At 52.6% G+C, this 18,137-nt stretch overlaps 1 protein-coding gene across 2 annotated transcripts in view; it reads right to left on the reverse strand.

Moving 5' to 3' along the window:
- Positions 1-17,651, reverse strand: part of KIAA1671 (KIAA1671 ortholog) — a 202,616-nt gene extending 184,965 nt beyond the window's left edge. The window contains exon 1 of one of the 2 annotated variants that reach the window (XM_086682205.1): positions 17,501-17,651. The gene's annotated coding sequence lies outside the window, so the exon portion shown is untranslated. The other variant, XM_086682206.1, reaches the window with a different exon arrangement.
- Positions 17,652-18,137: the final 486 nt, after the last annotated feature.

An 18,137-nucleotide genomic window follows, 5' to 3' on the forward strand; every position in this document is an offset into this window, starting at 1 on the left:
GAATTTTGGGGTACCTGGGGTGGCTCAGTCAGGGGACTATGTGACTCTTGGTCTTGGGGTTGTGGGTTCAAGCCCCACGTTCGACGTGGAGATTACTTAAAAATAAAATCTGAAGGGGCACCTGGGTGGCTCAGTCGTTCAGGCGTCCAACTTCAGCTCAGGTCATGATCTCACGGTTTGTGGGTTCAAGCCCCGCGTCAGGCTCTGTACTGACAGCTCAGAGCTGGAGCCTGCTTCGGATTCCGTGTCTCCCTCTCTCTTTGCCTCTCCCCTGCTCATGCTCTGTGTCTCTCTCAAAAATAAACAAACATTAAAAAAAATTTTTTAAATGAATAAAATAAAATAAAAACCTTAAAAAATAGGTACAGAATTTCTTTTTATGGTTGTAACACTGTTCTGAAATTGATCACAGTGAAGGCTGCAGAACTCTGTGATACACTAAAAACCACTGAATTGTACACTTTGTAAAAAAAATTTTTCTTTGCATTTACTTTGATTATTTTACTGAAGTCTAACTGGCATATAACATCATAATTGCGTGTTCAACATAATCAGGTGTTCAACATAATGATTCAATATACTGCAAAATGATCACCATGAGAACTCTAGTTAACATCCATCACCATACATAGCTACAAAAAATTTTTTTCTTGTGATGAGAAATTTTAGGATCTATTCTCTTAGCAACTTTTTAAAGGTTTATTTGAGAGAGACAAAGCATGTGAGCGGGGCAGGGGCAGAGAGAGAAGAAGAAGAAGAAGAGAGAGAGAGAATCCCAAGCAGGCTCTGCACCATCAGCACAGAGCCCAACATGGGGCTCAAACCCATGAACCAGGAGATCATGACCTGAGCTGAGATCAAGAGTCAGATGCTTAACCGACTGAGCCACCCAAGCACCCCTCTTAGTGACTAACTGCCCCCCCCCACCCCTCCACCCCCCCACAAGCCTCTGCCTCTAGCCACTACCAATCTGTTTTCTGTATCTATGCACTTAGTTTGGGTGTTTTTTTGTTTGTTCAGAAGTGGAAGATTTTTTCAGATTCCACATGGAAGTGAAATCCTATGGTACTTGTCTTTCTCTGACTTATTTCACTTAGCATAATGCCGTCAAGATCCAAATATGTCACAAATGGCTTTCTCTTTTACGGCGGAGTAAGTGGCTTTCATACCTTACCTATTGCAAACAATGCTGCAATGAACATGGGGTGCAGATATCTTTTTGAGTTAGGGTTTTGTTTTCCTCAGATAAATACCCAGAAGTGGAATTGCTGGGTCAAACGGTATTTCTTTCTTTTTTTTTTTTTTTTATAATTAACACACAGTATTATTACTTTCAGGTGTACAACATAATGATTCGACACTTCTATACATCACTCAGTGCTCATCAACATAGTATAGTCACCACCTGTCACAAAATGACATTATTACAATATTATTGACTATGTTCCCTAGGCTGTACTTTTCACCTCCATGATTTATGTATTCTATAACTGGAAGTTTGTGAGGTATTTCTATTTTTTTTTTAATTTTTTTTTAACGTTTATTTATTTTTGAGACAGAGAGAGACAGAGCATGAACGGGGGAGGGGCAGAGAGAGAGAGGGAGACACAGAATCGGAAACAGGCTCCAGGCTCTGAGCCATCAGCCCAGAGCCCAACGCGGGGCTCGAACTCCCGGACCGCGAGATCGTGACCTGGCTGAAGTCGGACGCTTAACCGACTGCGCCACCCAGGCACCCCAGGTATTTCTATTTTTAATTGTAATTTGAACTGTATACTCCAAATGGATGAACTGTATCATATGTGAATTATGTCTCCATAAAAGTGGTATTTTAAAAGGTGAGTCAAGTTCAAGAAGAGGGTTGACTGAGAGACAGTCCAGCTGGTACACAAATAGGAACAATTTTCGAGATGATACAAGAGTGACTGGAACTTGGGAAGCACCAAATTGGTAACGTTAGAGCTTCAAAGCACCAGCTGTATGTGGGTTCAAATGCCACCTCCCAAGTGGCCATAGTGGCTAATTAATGACTGCTTCTCTGGACCTCAGTGTTCTCATCTGGAAAATGGGAGCAACTAGAATTACTACTTCCTGGAGCCACCATGGGAACGAAGTGAGTTACCACAGTGTCTGGCGTCTCCTAGGGGATCCACACACGGCAGCATGGTTACCTGTCACCACCACTGAGGCTCACAGAGGGTGTGGGGCCTGCCCAAGGTCACAGGCTGGGAAAAGCAGAGCTCACAGTCTGAACCTCCGTCTTCAAGGCACACAAGTCCTACTTCCTACCCAGCCGAGAGGCCTCGCCCAAGCCTGCCCCACCCAGGCTGGTTAAGTCTTTTCCCGAAAGCGAAGCAGTCAGGGATTTGCTGAGGGCCCGCCAGGTGACAGGGCCTCCCGGAGCTGCCAAAATTCCCCACAGTACAGCCCAGCGAGGGGGCAGGCGGGAGCCTAGCACGGCGCATTCAACACAGGCTCGCTGCCATTATTATCTGGGCATCACGATCATTCACTCCACTCATTGTTATTTTCACCCAGATTTTCTTTGAGACACGCCGGTCACTCACTGGACAAATATTTATTGAGCGCACCTCCTGTATGCCAGGGACCGTCCTGGGGACACGACGGTGAACGAGACAACGTTCCTGCCCTCCAGAGGGCCATAGGCCCAGAGAGGAGACGGACACTAGAGAAATGCATACAGAATCCTCAGACTGCAAGTTGGGTTATGTGCTGAGAGGGGCAAGAGTGGACAGGGGCGGGGCGGGGAGGGCTGCCCTCTACTCCCCTGCCACCATCCTCTCCCACCAGCAAGACTGCAGCCTCCTCACTGTCCTCCAGGCTTCCACTCTGCCTCCACCCCAAGTCAGTTCACTGCTCTGCAGCCAGAAGAATCTCTTTAAAACCCAAACCCACATCCCACCATGATGGGCTTCCACACTTACCACAAACCCCACATCGCCCTGCACTGAACCTCCCCGCTTGCTTCCTCTGCTCCTTTGGTTCTTCCAGCACTTCCAGCTTGCTCCTGCCTCGGGGCCTTTGCACCTGTCAGTCCCTCTGCCCAGAACACTTCCCTCTAGGCTCTTCAGATAGCCCCTTTGTCACCTTTAGGTCTCAGCTCAGAGTTAATCTCCTCAAAGAACCATTCCCTTATTCCTATCTAAACCAGATACTGGTTTTTCTCATCACCTTCTATTTTCACTATTGCTCTTAACCACTAACTAAAACTGCCTTTTAATGAGCCCGTGTACCTCCTTCTCCCCACTAGAATGTCTGGCCCATAAAGGCACGGAATCCTGTTGTGTCTTCGGTAAAGAGGTGTCTAAAACAAACGGGTACTCGATAATTGCATGGGATGGATGGATGGATGGATGGATGGATGGATGGATGGATGGGCAGAAGAAAGGGTGAATGCGTACATGGGTGGATAAATGAATACACAACATATGCACTGATGGATGGGTGGATAAATTAATGGGTGGGTGGGTGGATGGATGGATAGATGGATGATTGGATGGATGGGTGGAAGAAAGGATGGATGGGTAGATACATGGATGGGTGGATATATGGATGGAAAGGGTGGATATGTGGATGCTCTATGTATGCACTGATAGCAGATTGGATGGGTAAGTTAATGGGTGGGTGGGTACATGGGTGGGTGGACAGAATAACATGGATGGGTACCTATAAAGATGGATAGAAGAAGGGGTGGAAAAGTAGATGGAGGGCAGGTGGAAGAATCAATGGATGGCAAGATCCTTTGCGTGGTTCTGACCATGTGTTCACGAGTACAGCGTCCTGAGTCCAAATCCCTCATGAATATGGTTTTCTGAATGGGTGAAATGAGATAGAGCACGTAAAGCACGTACCAAGTGCTCAATAAACATTAATCTTACCCTTTTAGTTATAAGCACTGGAGTCTCTGTCTAGGTGGTTAACATTTTGACTGATTTGTGTAGAGTGTTTTGCGCACGTATGTTTTGCTTGTGTTCTACCACAAATCTGTATTGTTTTTGGTAATAAGAACCACTCTCTACAATAAATTCTATATCGTTTTTGTAATAAGTTCCACCCACAGAGTTACACTTAGAGCTTAGCATCTCTCTCTAGCATCACCTTGGCTTTCAGTAGAAGGGAAACCCAGGGACCAGCTGGGATCCCGGCCTGGTTCAGCCGCCTACCCTTCCTCTACCCCTCACACTAGACACCCCAGAAGCCGAAATTCCCCAGGATCGTTCTCCCCCTAGAAGCTTGTCAAAGAAACCTCTCTGGAAACAGTGGCACGTGAAGATGACAGCCTGCTCAAGCAGACACCCAGGCCATGGCCCAAGCCAGGAGCGCACAAGGCCAGGTGACCTCCCAACACCGTCTACAAGCCAGCCTCCTTCCTCCATGGTACACCCCTCCAAAACACAGTTTCTGGGTGCAAATTCAGTACCACATCCTACAACAACAGCCAGATGACACTCTTCCAAATTTGGGAGAGATTTGGGATGTGCATTTTATGGGTACAATATTCAATCTGGAGAATCCGAAGGGCACTCCCAAGATTCAAGGGCCATTCAGAGCAGTGGAGGTGAGGGAACAGGGCCTGGGGGGACCACTACTAGGGGGGAGGCAACAATGACATCAAGCGGTGGTTTTAGGATCAGCCCCAGAAGAAGACCCACCCAGGCAGGTGCTTCAAATTACAAACGCTGGGTTGGGGTGAGTTGTCTGCCTCTCATACAAACAGCTCCCGAGAGCACCAGCAAAAATAATAGTCACCACTATGACACCACTTTTATTGACCACTTACTGGGTGTTGAATGTTTTCTCACACAGATAAAGGTGTGGAGCTCTGGTTAAACGTAGTCCCAAGCAACGCGGAATCAGCCAGCAAGACAGTAGTATTATTGGCAATAGCGACTACAATTTATTATGTCTTATTTCTTTGAAGAAACTTTTAATGTTTATTTATTTTTGAGAGAGAGACAGAGCACAAGCAGGGAAGGGGCACAGAGAGAGGGAGACACAGGATCCGAAGCAGGCTCCAGGCTCTGAGCTGTCAGCACAGAGCCCGACGCGGGGCTCGAACCCACGAACCGTGAGATCCTGACCTGAGCCCAAGTCGGAGGCTCAACCGACTGGGCCACCCATGGGCCCCGTGACTACAATTAATTACAAGGATTCAGTGTGATGACCGCAGCAAGATCTTAGCACCAGATGTGCTCAGTCAGCATTTTTGTTATAAACATAACTAAATGAAGACGATTCGGAGGAGGAAGCACGAACTGTGTGCCTGGTTGTGCCAGGGGCCTTTACACACTGTGTCCCAACAACTTTATAAGGTGAGACCTATTAGCCCCGTTTTACAGACCAGGCAACTGAGGGCAGATCAAGTTGTCTAACTTCCCCTTGGTCACAGAGCAAGTAAGGGGCGACATCACTTCCCTCCATGGGTATCACCAACCCTAAACTCACCTCTGAATACCATTAACCCGCTCTCTGGCTCTCCGGGTCCCACTGGTGTCCAGGTGACTCCTTAGTTTTCAGACCTTCTTAGAGGTATCCACCTGACCCTGCCTCTTGTTCCAGGTGTGGCTGAGCCCATCCTGAAGCCACAGCTGCAGCCAGAAGAGGAGGAGGAGGAGGAGGAGGAGGAGGAGGAGGAGGAGGAGGAGGAGGAAGAGGAGGAGGAGGAGGAGGAGGAAGGGTTCCTGCTGAGCTCATCTTACAGGGGCCTCTTCCAGCCCACTGGGACCATCTGCCCGCTTTAACTTGGACAACGCCCAGGCCCTGGTGGGGACAGGGAACATCCCTGAGCGATAAAGATAAAGATAAAGATAAAGATAAAGATAAAGATGATAAAGATAAAGATAAAGATAAAGATAAAGATAAAGATAAAGATCAGGACTGGCTTGGAAAAGCATCCAGGGCGCTTTGTGTGGGCCCAAATACCCGGCCCAACCCCCGTTCTGAGCAGCCCCCATGTCTGAAATGAAATTGAGCACCGCTGGGCACTCCCCGGAGGAGGTGGCCTGGGGGTCCCTCAGCCTGATGTCCGAATCCACCAACTGTAGACTGCGACCTTCCCGGAAAGGCGCTCACCACTCACAAGAAAAAAATACGCATACGTATAAAATGATAGCTAGTAAAAATTATGCATTTGCTCTCTGCCAGGCACCTCTAATCCCCTCACATACATTAACTCACTGAATCCTCACACAGCCGCACTTTACAGAGGAGAAACTGAGGCTCAGGGAGGGGATGTGACCTGCCTAAGGCCCCACAGCTAGGACATCGCAGAGCCCGGATTTGAACCAATCCACCTGAGGATAAAGCCAACGTTCTGAACCCCCAGATTACGGTGCTGACATCTTTCAATCACATGTACATATGCATCGTGTGTCTGACAAATCTAAAAATCATTCCTCAGGGGCCCCTGGGTGGCTCAGTCGGTTGAGCGTCCGACTTCGGCTCAGGTCATGATCTCACTGCTCGTGGGTTTGAGCCCCACATCAGGCTCTGTGCTGACGGCTCAGAGCCTGGAGCCTGCTTGGGATTCTGTGTCTCCCTCTCTATGCCCCTCCCCTGCTCATGCTCTCTCTCTCTCTCTCTCTCTCTCTCTCTGTCTCTCAAGTATAAAATAAAACATAAAAAAAAATTTTTTTTTTTAAATCACTCCTCAAACTATTACCACCGGCTACCTTAGAAGTCGGATCATGAGTTCTACCTTCCTTTTGGTTTATCTGTATTTTAAATGTTCAACAGTGAGGGGCGCCTGGGTGGCTCAGTCGGTTACGCGTCCAACTCTTGATTTCAGCTAAGGTGATGATCTCACGGTTCATGAGTACAAGCCCCGCATCGGACTCTGCGCCGACAGCCCGGAGTCTGCTTGGGATTCTGTTTCCCTCTCTCAGTCCCTCCCCACCCCCTCTTCAAAAATAAATAAATAAACATTAACAATAAATACACGTTCAATAATGGAAAAACGTATTATAATGTAAACGTATACAGTGTAAATGTATTGTAATGAGGACAAAAAGAGAATAAAAATTATTCATCTGGAAAATGAAACCAGAGCCACTTGACAAGCAGTAATCTCAAGCCACCACAGGCCAGGTGTGGAGGTGAGAGCCCTATAAGGCAGAAGGACCCACCAGCCATAAACCAGAAGCACTCCAGAGAGACACATGCACACAGTGGGGGCTTTACCTAACATCACCATTCACCCGACAGGATGGACACCGACTCGCCTTCCACCCCATGTTCACCCCACGTTCACACGAGTGACCTCGTTCAGAGCTCCCGGCCAAGCTGGGAGGAAGGTGTCGGCATCCCCGTTTCACAGGTGTAGACACTGAGGCAGAGAAGGGAAGCCACTCCTCTGGCTGGTGACAAACCTGGGCAGTGTCTTCAGGGGGCTGCTAAGGTCCACGGGAGAGCCACCTTTGGGGATGACTCAGGCCTCGGAACAGGAACTGGGGGACACCCGGAGAGCCCCCTGGGAGCCCGGCTGACCCCAACGGAAGCTGGGGCAGAGGGCTCACACTTGTTCTGCTGGCTCAGCCGGCCTTCTGGGCACTCCAAAAATGCCTCCGAAGCTTTTCCAAAGCTGCCCCCCACTTCCAACAAAACCCCCTTTTGAATGAACCGAAAGAAGGAAAAGCAGAGGGGCTGTGACGAAGGCAACTGGACGAAGGCGATGCCAGGAGGCACCATCACTGCTTTTCCGGAGTTAGTGCCGACCGCGACCGGGCACCTGTCGCCTCTCCAAGAAGAAGTTGGCGTCTGCTGGTCCCAAAACTTCCTCTCGCATCCAACTCCTGGGTGCGTCACGGGAAACAGTCTGGCTTCAAAGCTGACAGAAGGGGGGGGCCAGGAGACCAGCACCCCTTGGGCCCCTGCCTGCACTCACCATCACACCACCCTCTGCCTCCTCTTCTCTCTCCCTGGAGAGGGCAGGGGCCGCGTCCCAGGCAGCCCTGAGACCCAGGGCCCAGCACGGGTCCGGGTGCACAGTGGGCACTTAGCAAAGGGCAAAGCTGGAAATGATCGACCATCCCAGGAGAAGGAAAGAATGGCGCTGGACATTCCAAGGGGAGAGAGGTGATTTCCCACGGGGTCAGCCGGAGGTGGGGAGAAGGCAACTGGCTGTCTTGAGTGTTATTAGGGGGAGTCTGGGTTTGCAGGAGGCAGGCCTGAAGTCAAATCCAGACTCTGCCACTTTTACCTTACGCTGAGTGAGTAAGGGGCTCTGGGAGCTACCCATCCAGGTCCCCCTCTCCTGGTGAAAGAGGCCCAGAGAGGGACAGGGGCCTCCTCGAGGACACACAGCAGAGAAGCTGGTCCCGGAACGCCGAGTCCCAATTTCCAGCCCAGAACCCATGCTCCTACACTCTGTGTTCTCTCCCATGACCTAGGATCCCCTCACGTGCCAAGCACAGTCCCCAGCATGCAGGCAATCAGTTCCAGAAACAAAGACAAGAGTTTCCAGGGCTGGGGCCTAAAATGATCCTGGGCAGCTTTCCAGGCCAAAGGGCCCTGGGAGTTCCCCGACCAGTCACGCCCCGGCCCGGCCCTGGGCACAGGGCAGGGCTCAGCGGGCACAGTGCCCACCAAGGCCCAGGCTTCACGTCCGGGCAGGTCAGCAGGTGCGAGTTCACACGGTGACCTCGGTGTACCCAACATGCCCGCTGGCGTCCCCTTCTGCTGGGAGGCCCCGCACCCCCCGGGTTTCCTTCCCCCAGCAGCGAGTGCCGTACCACCCCACAGGTAAACAGGCCAGTTTCAGAAAGGCCTTTTGTCACTGAGGCCGCAACACACAAAGAAAATAAATATAAACAGAGTCGGCTGGGTGCTGCAGCCTGACCTCGAGCCTTTGAAAATACAGCTGGGTCCCCAGTGGTGGTGGGGGGTGGGGGGGGAGGGACACGCCAATGACATTCATGCACAAAGGGGCTCCAGTGCTCCCTGCCTGCCACTAGCTGGTAGCTGTGGGCAAGGCGCTTCACCTCTCAGCTTCCTCATCTGTAAAATGGGACCAACACCAGCACCTTTCTCCATAGGCTGAAGAGAGGATACAGGAAAGGATCAGATAAAGTAATGTACAAACCCACGTGTCCCACGTGTCCTGGAATACAAGGAGTCCATCCAAGCTGTTGTTACCATTATTGCTACCATCGCTATTTCTGCTGCTACTCCAAGCAAGAGAGACTTACATTGTGATTTATAAAGCAATTCCTGGGCTTCGCAACTCACACACATTTGTTTTAAAAACCCCAAGCTGATCTTGTACGGGGAAGGGCTCCTGTGTTTCAAGTGCCTACTATATGCAGGAGGCTGAGTATACAGTCATCTTACCCAATCCCACAAGGACCCCCACACGGAAAATCTTAGCATCTTCTTCCTGCAGATGAGGCTCAGACGGGCCAAGTCATTTGCCCAAAGTCACGCAGCAATGACATGATGGAGAGGCGACAGAATTCTCAAACTGTCCCGCTCTGTCCTGCTTTATCGCCAGGTGGGCAGCAGCGGGCGGGGGTCAGGACACAAGAGCTGCATCCTCCCTTCCCAGTAGTGACCCTTGGGCACGCGACTCCCTCTCTGAGCCTCAGGTGTCTCTCCTGTAAAATGGGGGCATGAGAATGAAATGAAACACTGATGAGCACGGTGCCTAGGGGGGGGATGAATGCTCTCTACTTACTGGTTTTATTTTACTACAACTAGCATCAGTGTGCCCAAAGGCCAAGTCTCAGCAAGTAGAGGAAAGGCAGCCTCAGTCATCAACCCCAAATTTCTGAAGGCACAGAGGCCCGGGCAGAAGCCACCTGGCTCACACAGGTCAAAAGCTGTCCTTTCCCACCTCTGGTGACATCCTGGTCTGTCTGAGACTCACCTCATGGATGAGGAAACGCTCAGAGAGGTGAAGTGACCTGCCTGGGGCCACACAAGAATCCCATGTGTGGGGCACCCCAGAATCTCTACCTCCCCCACCCAGTTTTCTGCAGAAACCCAACCCCTGACATCCAGCAGACTCCCAGTTTCCCCACAGCCAGGACCCTGCACACGATCCACATAGGACCAATGTTTATCGTGTGAATGACTGAAAGAGTGAGAGAGTAACCTGTCACCCTGCGCCTAGCTTGGGTGGCCTCCACGAATACTCATAGCCATGGGCTCCTGAAGCCTGCCGAGTGCCTTCACCGCCAGCAGTGTGGATATCTCTTAAACGAAGAGTTTCCAGGCCTCTTTCCTGGCCGGACTGCGGCTGCCCCAGGTTTGGGAGCACAGCATGGTTGGCAAGGCACCTTGCCCCTCCCCAGCAAGTAATGCCTGCCCTGGGGAAAGAAAGTCATGTGAACAGGGACCCATTCACAGACAGCCCTCCTCTGGCTGCAGCAGAAGGGCCAGGGCACCTGCTCAGAAGCAGAGGCCCTAAAAGTATCTCTCTCCTCACTCCCTTCCCCCAAGGCCCTGGGGGTCCCCAGGACCAGAAGCAACCTCCCTGGGCCTTTGCAGACTAATGATAATACGAGATAATACTGACGGTAACAGCTGATGCCTGTACATTCATGGCGCGTGCTGTGTATCAGCCCCTTTAATGAGGCAGGAGCTCGTGCCATGCCCATTTCACACATGAGGAAACTAAGACCTAAAGGGGCCAACTGCCTGGCCCAAAGCCGCTCGCTCAGCTGGAGAGTGGTGGCGCTGGGATTTGAACCCAGGCAGTCTGAATGCAGATTCCCTGCGATAGTCCCAAGGGGTATTGGGAAGAGCCAATTCTGCAGAATTCCTCATTCCACCCCTGGCAGGACCACCTCAGCTCCACGCTCACAGGCACCAGGTGCTTCTCCTCTACTTCATCCCAACGGTCACAAGCACGGACCCCACATCCACTTTACAGACTGGAAAACTGAGGCTCGGAGAGGTAATGAGACTGGCCGAAGGTCACATGGCCCACAGGGGGCAGAGCTGGGATGTGAATGTGAACCTGACCCCTCCGAGGCTCCCCCTGGCCTCAGTGTGCTCACCCACTCCACGGGCCTCACTGGTAAGTACCACAGCTTGAGGAATGGTAAACCAAATCCAGAGCAAAACTCACCTTTGGGACAGTCATGCCCCACGTTCGCACCTCATGTCACAGACACGAAACATCTCCTTATCCAATACCACGTGTGAGCCTCACAGCAGCTCTGCCGGAGAGGGCATATCATTCCCACTTTCCAGATGAGCAAACTGAGGCTCAGAGAGGTGAACTTCCTGTCCTGGGTTATTAAGTCTAATCAGGTCTCCTTAGGCTCTGATGCATCCCACACAAATCATGTGCCACGGTTCTCACCGCCCCGCTTCTGGACAGACCCTCCACCCAGACTCCATCCTGCCCCGTCAGAAACCTGACTGTGACAGGTTACTACTGCTCAGAAAATATATACTCACTCCCTCTCAGCCTCCACTGGGGGAGTATACGTCTCTCCGCCCGACGTTGGGCTTGGCCATGTGACTTGCTTTGACCAACAGAAGAAGGACGGAAGGGACACGCCAGGTTCCTAGTAGAGGCTTTCGGAGGGCCCGCTGGGGTCCACTGAGCTCCTGAGTCCACCACCAAAAAGTGGCTGCCACCATCAGCCTGGGCATCAAGATGAAGACACATAGGGCAGACACGCACCCAACTCAAAGCCTGATGTCCGGCCTGGCCGCCCAAGCCCAGTCAAGTTCAGTTCAGCCATCCGTTGACCCAGGAACATGGAACACACAGTGTGCCGTTAAAGGCCACTGCAATAGGAGAGATGCTTGTTACACAGTATTACCATACGAAAACCTGACCAATGCAAAATCACATGTTTCTAGAGAGAAGCAGGTGGACTTTTGTGTATAATAGGCACATATCTTCCAGGACACGGTCCCCCGCAGGTTGGATGAAAACCCAAGGGCTGCAAAGTATGCTGCCTGCAGGGACTATCACCTTCCCTACTGTCACGCCAGATGTTATTCCCATGGCCACCAATCAGAGTCATCCACTGTTCCCTCCCTCCGATATATGCCAATAGGTTCTCTCTCCCACAGCCTTAGGAGGAATGTGAAAAGATCAACAGCTCGGGAGGGAAATGGGGCAGGCGAGATCAACATCCCAAACACCCTTTATTCCATCAGCTCCACATCCTGGAATCTGTCCTGCAAGACTGCAATGCAATGGAATGCAAGAAGTGTGCAAAGACACAGGAACAGGGATGTTGATTACACCACTGTGTGCCACAGCAAGAACCCAAACAACTCAATGCCCGTCCACAGAGGATCTGTTCAACAACTAAGAGCACCTTCAGGCTTTGGGGGTGTTGTTCAGCTTTTTAAGAGTAGGGTAAGTCCAAACATTCTGAAATGGGAACATATCCAAATCTATTTTTGATTTATGGATGAAATTCTTTGTTTTATAATTGCTATTGTTAAAAGAATATGTCTACACATATTGATTCATTTGTTTATTCCACAACTGTGGGCTGAAGAAACAAGCGAAGACAGGGTTCCTGCCTTCTTGGAGCACAAAGTCTAGGGGGAGGGGGCAACACCCCTCTACCACAACAAGTAACAAGAAAAGGAAGAGTAGCAATCAACACATATGGAGCACTGACCATGTGCCAGGCCCTTCTCATTTACTCAGCTCAGCAACCCTCACCACCCACAATTTACCCCTGGTTACTACCGAGGGCACTGGGGCTCAGAGAGGTTAAGTCACCTGCCCAGGGTCACCCAGCCGATACGTGGCAGAACTCAGAGTCAATTCCTTCCATGGGGCTCCAGAGTGAACATAAAAGTAACTCACGCTAATCGGCAGAGGGTGATAAAGGCTGGCAGGGGGGACTGGCTTGCCACTTAAAACAGTAGCATTTGGCCATCTTTGAAGTTTCTGGTGTGTTACATGTCATTTTCACAATACAAAAAAATGTATATATGCAGCAAATGTATGTGTGTGTATCACTTCTGACTCAGTGACGCAAATATCCCAAGATCACGCTTTGAGGACATATTTATAATAGAGACAAGGCTACAGTACATTTCAAAGGTCCATTAACTGAGCAATTAACAAAGGGAGCAGTGATAACTACCCTGTAGAAGTCAATCCATAATCATCTGCATACCTGTCTCCCTTTGCCTCTCTGGCACTTTTCCCCCCATGTGATCGACCAGATTCCTGAGGAGTGGATTCCTGAGGGCAGAAGCTCTTTTGAACTGCCACATACAATGCTCGATAAAATATTCATCACACAAAGGAAAAAAATGTGCGTGCGTGTGTGTGTGTGTGTGTGTGTGTGTGTGTGTGTGTGTGTCCCTCAACTGAAACAGTGTATCAGCATCCTTTTAAATGATAAGAGTTCGAGGGGCACCTGGGTGACTCAGTCGGTTAAGCATCTGACTGCGGCTCAGGTCGTGATCTTGCGGTTCGTGAGTTCCAGCCCCACGTCAGCCTCTGTGCTGACAGCTGAGAGCCTGGATCCTGCTTTGGATTCTGTCTCCCTCTCTCTGCCCCTCCCCCACTTGCATGAGCCTGCACGCGCGCACTCTCACTCTCTCTCCCAAAAGTAAACAAACATTAAAATATTTTTGGTAAATAAATAAATAAAAGAGTTTGAGTAGCGGGAGCGGATAGGACTCCCCCAAGGCTCACTTTCAAAAACTGCAAAATCAAGGGTCCCTAAAACAGGCATCGCCCAGGTTTGTTGTGAAAAATAAAAAAAGAACAAAGAGTTTAGCCCAGAGCCTGGCACACAGGAAGGGTTCAGTGAACAGCAAGTATTCTGATGTGTTCTGTGGTTTACTTACATTCTCTCCAATCATCCCATTTCACAGAGGAATAAACTGAGGTTTTAAGAGGGAAGTGGCTTGTCTGGGGTCACACTTCTATACGGATAGGTGAGTGGGGCAAGGAATATTGAACTCCTAGACAGTGATCTTCCTGCCCTCTTTTATATCCCAAAGCTGGCAAAGCCTTCCTGCTTGAATACTTAGGGAGTGGCCGGGGGTGTAAAGAGAATTTTTTGTTGCCGATGGTCTTTCATTCATTCATTCAGCACACTCTGTGTTCTGGGCATAGCAATTAGCATGCGATTCTCCGCTTAAGCTATGCCTTTGCCTGCTGCTCCTCCTGCTTGGAATGTCCTCTCTTTGCCTCCTACTCATCCTTCAAGACTCAGCTCAAGTGTCACCTGTGGCTGCCCAGCCCCCCACCTCCCCCCCCCCCCCCCCACCAGGTTGGGAGAGGCGCTGCCTGCCTGAAACACATCCCGATGACAAGCTATAAAGATAATAATCATACCCATGACTTAGTGAGCACGGACCGGTGCAGACACTGTGCCTGGCACTTCCAAGTACTGCCTCGTTGAACTCACAGAACAACCCTTCGGAGTGAGGGGAGTAGCTTATCATGAGCCCATTTTACAGATGAGGAAGTTGGGTCTCGAAACAAGAACGATGTCCCAGACCACAGCCGGGAAAGGCCCGACCAGGGTTTGCCCCCAGTAATCCTCCCCTCTCCCTCCTTTCTATCCCTGCCTCCTCCTGGAAGCCTCCCTGGGTTTACCCCTGCTGCACCCTGACTCAACCTCACCACCCTGAGGCCTCTGTACTCAACCTCACAGACTCCAAACATCCACAAGTTGCAATTTGGAAGCAAGTTCAAATCCCTACTCTGCCACAGTGACTGGCAGAGACCTTGCCACATTATTGATTCCCGCATCTATGAAATGGGAACAACGAGCCCCGTTCCCTCACACAGGAAGGTGGTGAGTTCAAGTGTGAAGTCCCAAGGACCTGGATGTTTATGTCCATCCCTGGGCAGGCAGACAAGGGGCACTCAGAAAGCCTACCCAGCTGCTACGCCTCCAGGAAGGGGTCTGCAACCGAGTGGCTCCCTAAATAGAATCCTGACCAATGTCTCTATGCAAGTTCAGACAACGTCCACCTCTCATCTGGATTTTTCGGGCACTCTCACTGGTCTCTCAGCCTCCTCAGAAAAGCAGAGCAAGCTTCCCAAAACACACATCTGACTCCATGCCCCTCCTACAGAGAAACATCCACAGCACCCCGCAGCCCTGGAATAAAGTCCAAACCCCTGGGAATAGTGAACCTGGCCTCGGCCAGCATCTCCTGCCAACACCCCATGCTCCCTCCTGTGTTTTCAGTCCGTTCTGTTCCCTTTTTCTGGCCCATAACACCATCCTCGTCCTGCTGGCAAGTTCTCCAAGAAACTAACCCCCCTGACCCCCATTCCGCTGCATGCCAGAAGGCAGGCATCACCCCCTCTGCTTATTATCAGAGCTCTCCCCTCCAGACAATTGCCTCTTTTCACCAGGCTTTACCCCTCAAGGTTATGACTGCCAGCCTCCTCTTTGACACAATGTCTTGAAATATTTATTGCATGTATGCATGCACGCACGAATGAGTGAATGAAGTATATTTAAAATACTCCTCTGGGGTTCTTTTTCTGAATTGGTCAAGAGATGTATTCTGGAGATGGTGCGAGGGAATATATGTTCAGGATCAGACAGTGGCCTGTTCCATTTTCCTGCCAAGGTCAGCCTTGAGTAAAAGCCCCCAGTACCTCCAAGGTGGGGGTCCTCCACCTTCAGAATCTGGGGTGTGGTTGCAACCCCAACATCAAGAATCAGCACGGCTGCCTCAGGGCCACAGCTAGAATGTAATGCCAGGAGGGCAGATCCTAACTTGCCCTGTGTCTGCCACATAGTAGGTACTCAAATACACACACTGGTTGACTGAATCAGCGGCCTCGTGTGTCCAGCACAGGAACCTGGCACTTCTCTTGGGTAACTGCGCCCTCGTCAAGCACGCAAATCCTTTAAAAAGGATTCCCCTTAGAACCACCAAGAGGGCACTGGTGTCTACACAACTCCCTTGGGAACCGTCCCAGGGATGAGAAGCCAGTGTCTAGAGGTGAATGCGTGTTTGTCCAGGAGCCTCCATGGATTGGGAAAGGGGAGAGCTGAGCTAAGGGAGAAGCCTCGTCCAAATGCCCTGGTTACCGATTAGCCAAACTCCAGAGCTTCTCTCTCTGCGAGGGGGATCAGAGGGGCAATAAAGCCCTTTGGAGCAAAGACCAAGTTAACCATCTCTCTAATCCTGCAGTTTAAAAAGACAGCAAGCTGCCTTTCTGGAGCTTCCCCTGGGATACTGTATGGGAAGTACAGGGGATGGGGCACGGGAAAGAAATGGCCACAGAATAAGAGCCCACTTATTAATTACAGAGTCCCTGTTTCATACCGATCACACCTATTAATCCCGCCGGCCACTCAGAAGACTTTGATCCCCCTCCCAATCCTACCCCATTTTGCTCCAAGGGGAGACGGGGCTCAGAGAGGTTAAGTGTTTTTCCCAAGGTCACAAAGAAGCTGCAAAGAAAACGCTCTTCCTTTGTGCAACAGGTACAGCCCTTTCCCTTCCAAAAGGTAATGGCTGCTCCTGGGTAGAGAAAGTTCAGCGCCGGCCGGCAGGAAGCCCAGGCCACCTAGGCGGCGCGCGGAGGTCACGCACCCCGCTACAGGACGCGAGCTGGTTTCAGGGCGCGGCGCCCCGGCTCCGAAGCGAGTGTGTGCCAGAAGGGTGTGGAGAGGTCGGGCTCGGGTGGGGGTCAACGGGCTACTTCCCTTCCCAAGAGCCCCGCCTGTGGCTCCGGGCGGCGCCACCAGCAAGATGAGGGCCTTCCGAGCCAGCCTAGGAGCAGGGGGGCTGAGCCTTAATCCCATCAGGGCGCCTCAGCCCCGGGAAGGCGCGCGGAGGGGAGCGCAGGCCCCGCGGGGAGGGCGCGTCCGGAGCCCCGGCGCCCGAGGGGCCCTGCGCGCGGCTCTCTCCAACGCCCCCGCTGCCCGCAGAATCCTCTCACCCCGGGCTCGGCCTCGCGGACACCCCCGTTCCCCAGTGCCCACCTCCGGGCCTCCAACCCGCACGGACGTCCAGATCCTAGCCGCTCCAGACTGGGTGCCCCGGATCTCCGGCGATCCCCCAGCTCCCGGCTACAAGATTTCCTCTCAGGATCCACTGCCACGGCTCGGACAAGAGTGGAGAGGGAGAGGGAGAGGGATCAACTAGCTCCCAGTCTCCAATCACTGACCCCCGCCATCCTCAGGCTGGAGATCGAATGGCAGGGACCCCAGGCCGCCGGTGCCCGATCCACTCCTGGGATCGACTCCCAAGTCTTCAGCCTGGTGGTGCGGGATCCATTGGCTGCCCTGTGCGGGATCTTCCCGCGGGATCCACTCCCAAGTCTCGGGAGACGGATCCCCCGGCTCCCAAATCGGGATCCTCCCTCCACGCAGACCCGGAGCCAGGGGAGATCCACCGGGTCCCCACCTCTTCCCGGGCCAACTTTGCCAACTTTTCTCCCGGGGCCTCAGCCAAGCAGAAACTTGGCGGCCATCGCCCACCGCCGCCTCCCCAGCCCCTCCGCGGGCGGGGGACTGAGGGCAGACAGCCCGCCCCCACCGCCGGCGGCCGCCGCACAACCTACCCTGCAGCCGCCGCCGCCTGCCCGCGCCGCGCCGCCACCTGCCCGCAGTCCGCGGCACCTGCCCGCGCCGCCGCGGCCCCGCGCAGCCTAGCCTGCTGGGGGCGGGGCCTCGCGCGGGGAAGCGCCCCCGTCGCCATGGGAACTGCGGCTGGCAGCGCCTGCGCGGAGGGGCCTGGGGCGGAGCGCGGCCAGCCAGACCCGCGAGCGCCTGCAGGCCCCTAGGCTAGGGTCAGAGGTCGCGAGTGCAGCGAGAACACTCCTCCCGGAAGCGCTCCGCGCCTGCCTGTGCGACCCCGCCGCGCGCAGCTTGGAACGTGCTCGTGATCCCGGCCCGCGTTCCCGGGAAGACCCCCAGATCCCGGCCGGGATCCCCCGCAACGGGTACCGGCTCGCGGCGGGCCTGCCCTCCCGAGAGCCTAAGGCAGCCCGGGAACTCTGGAGGCGCTGGGTAAAGACTCGCCCTTTGAATCATCCCGGCGGCTGGCGCCAGCCCCAGAGCAAGAAGGATCTGCGCAAGGCGCCAGCGCCCCCTCGCGGCGGGCAGGGGAACTGCACCCCTTTTTCGGGCGTGTGGGAAGCTGTTCAGCACATTAGGGGGGTGGGGGTGCCTACTGCGTGCGACGGCCGCTGCCATTGT

The sequence above is a fragment of the Puma concolor genome, chromosome D3 (assembly GCF_028749965.1).
Source record: "Puma concolor isolate L17-30 chromosome D3, mPumCon1.1.hap2, whole genome shotgun sequence".
In the NCBI taxonomy this organism is placed as follows: domain Eukaryota; kingdom Metazoa; phylum Chordata; class Mammalia; order Carnivora; family Felidae; genus Puma; species Puma concolor.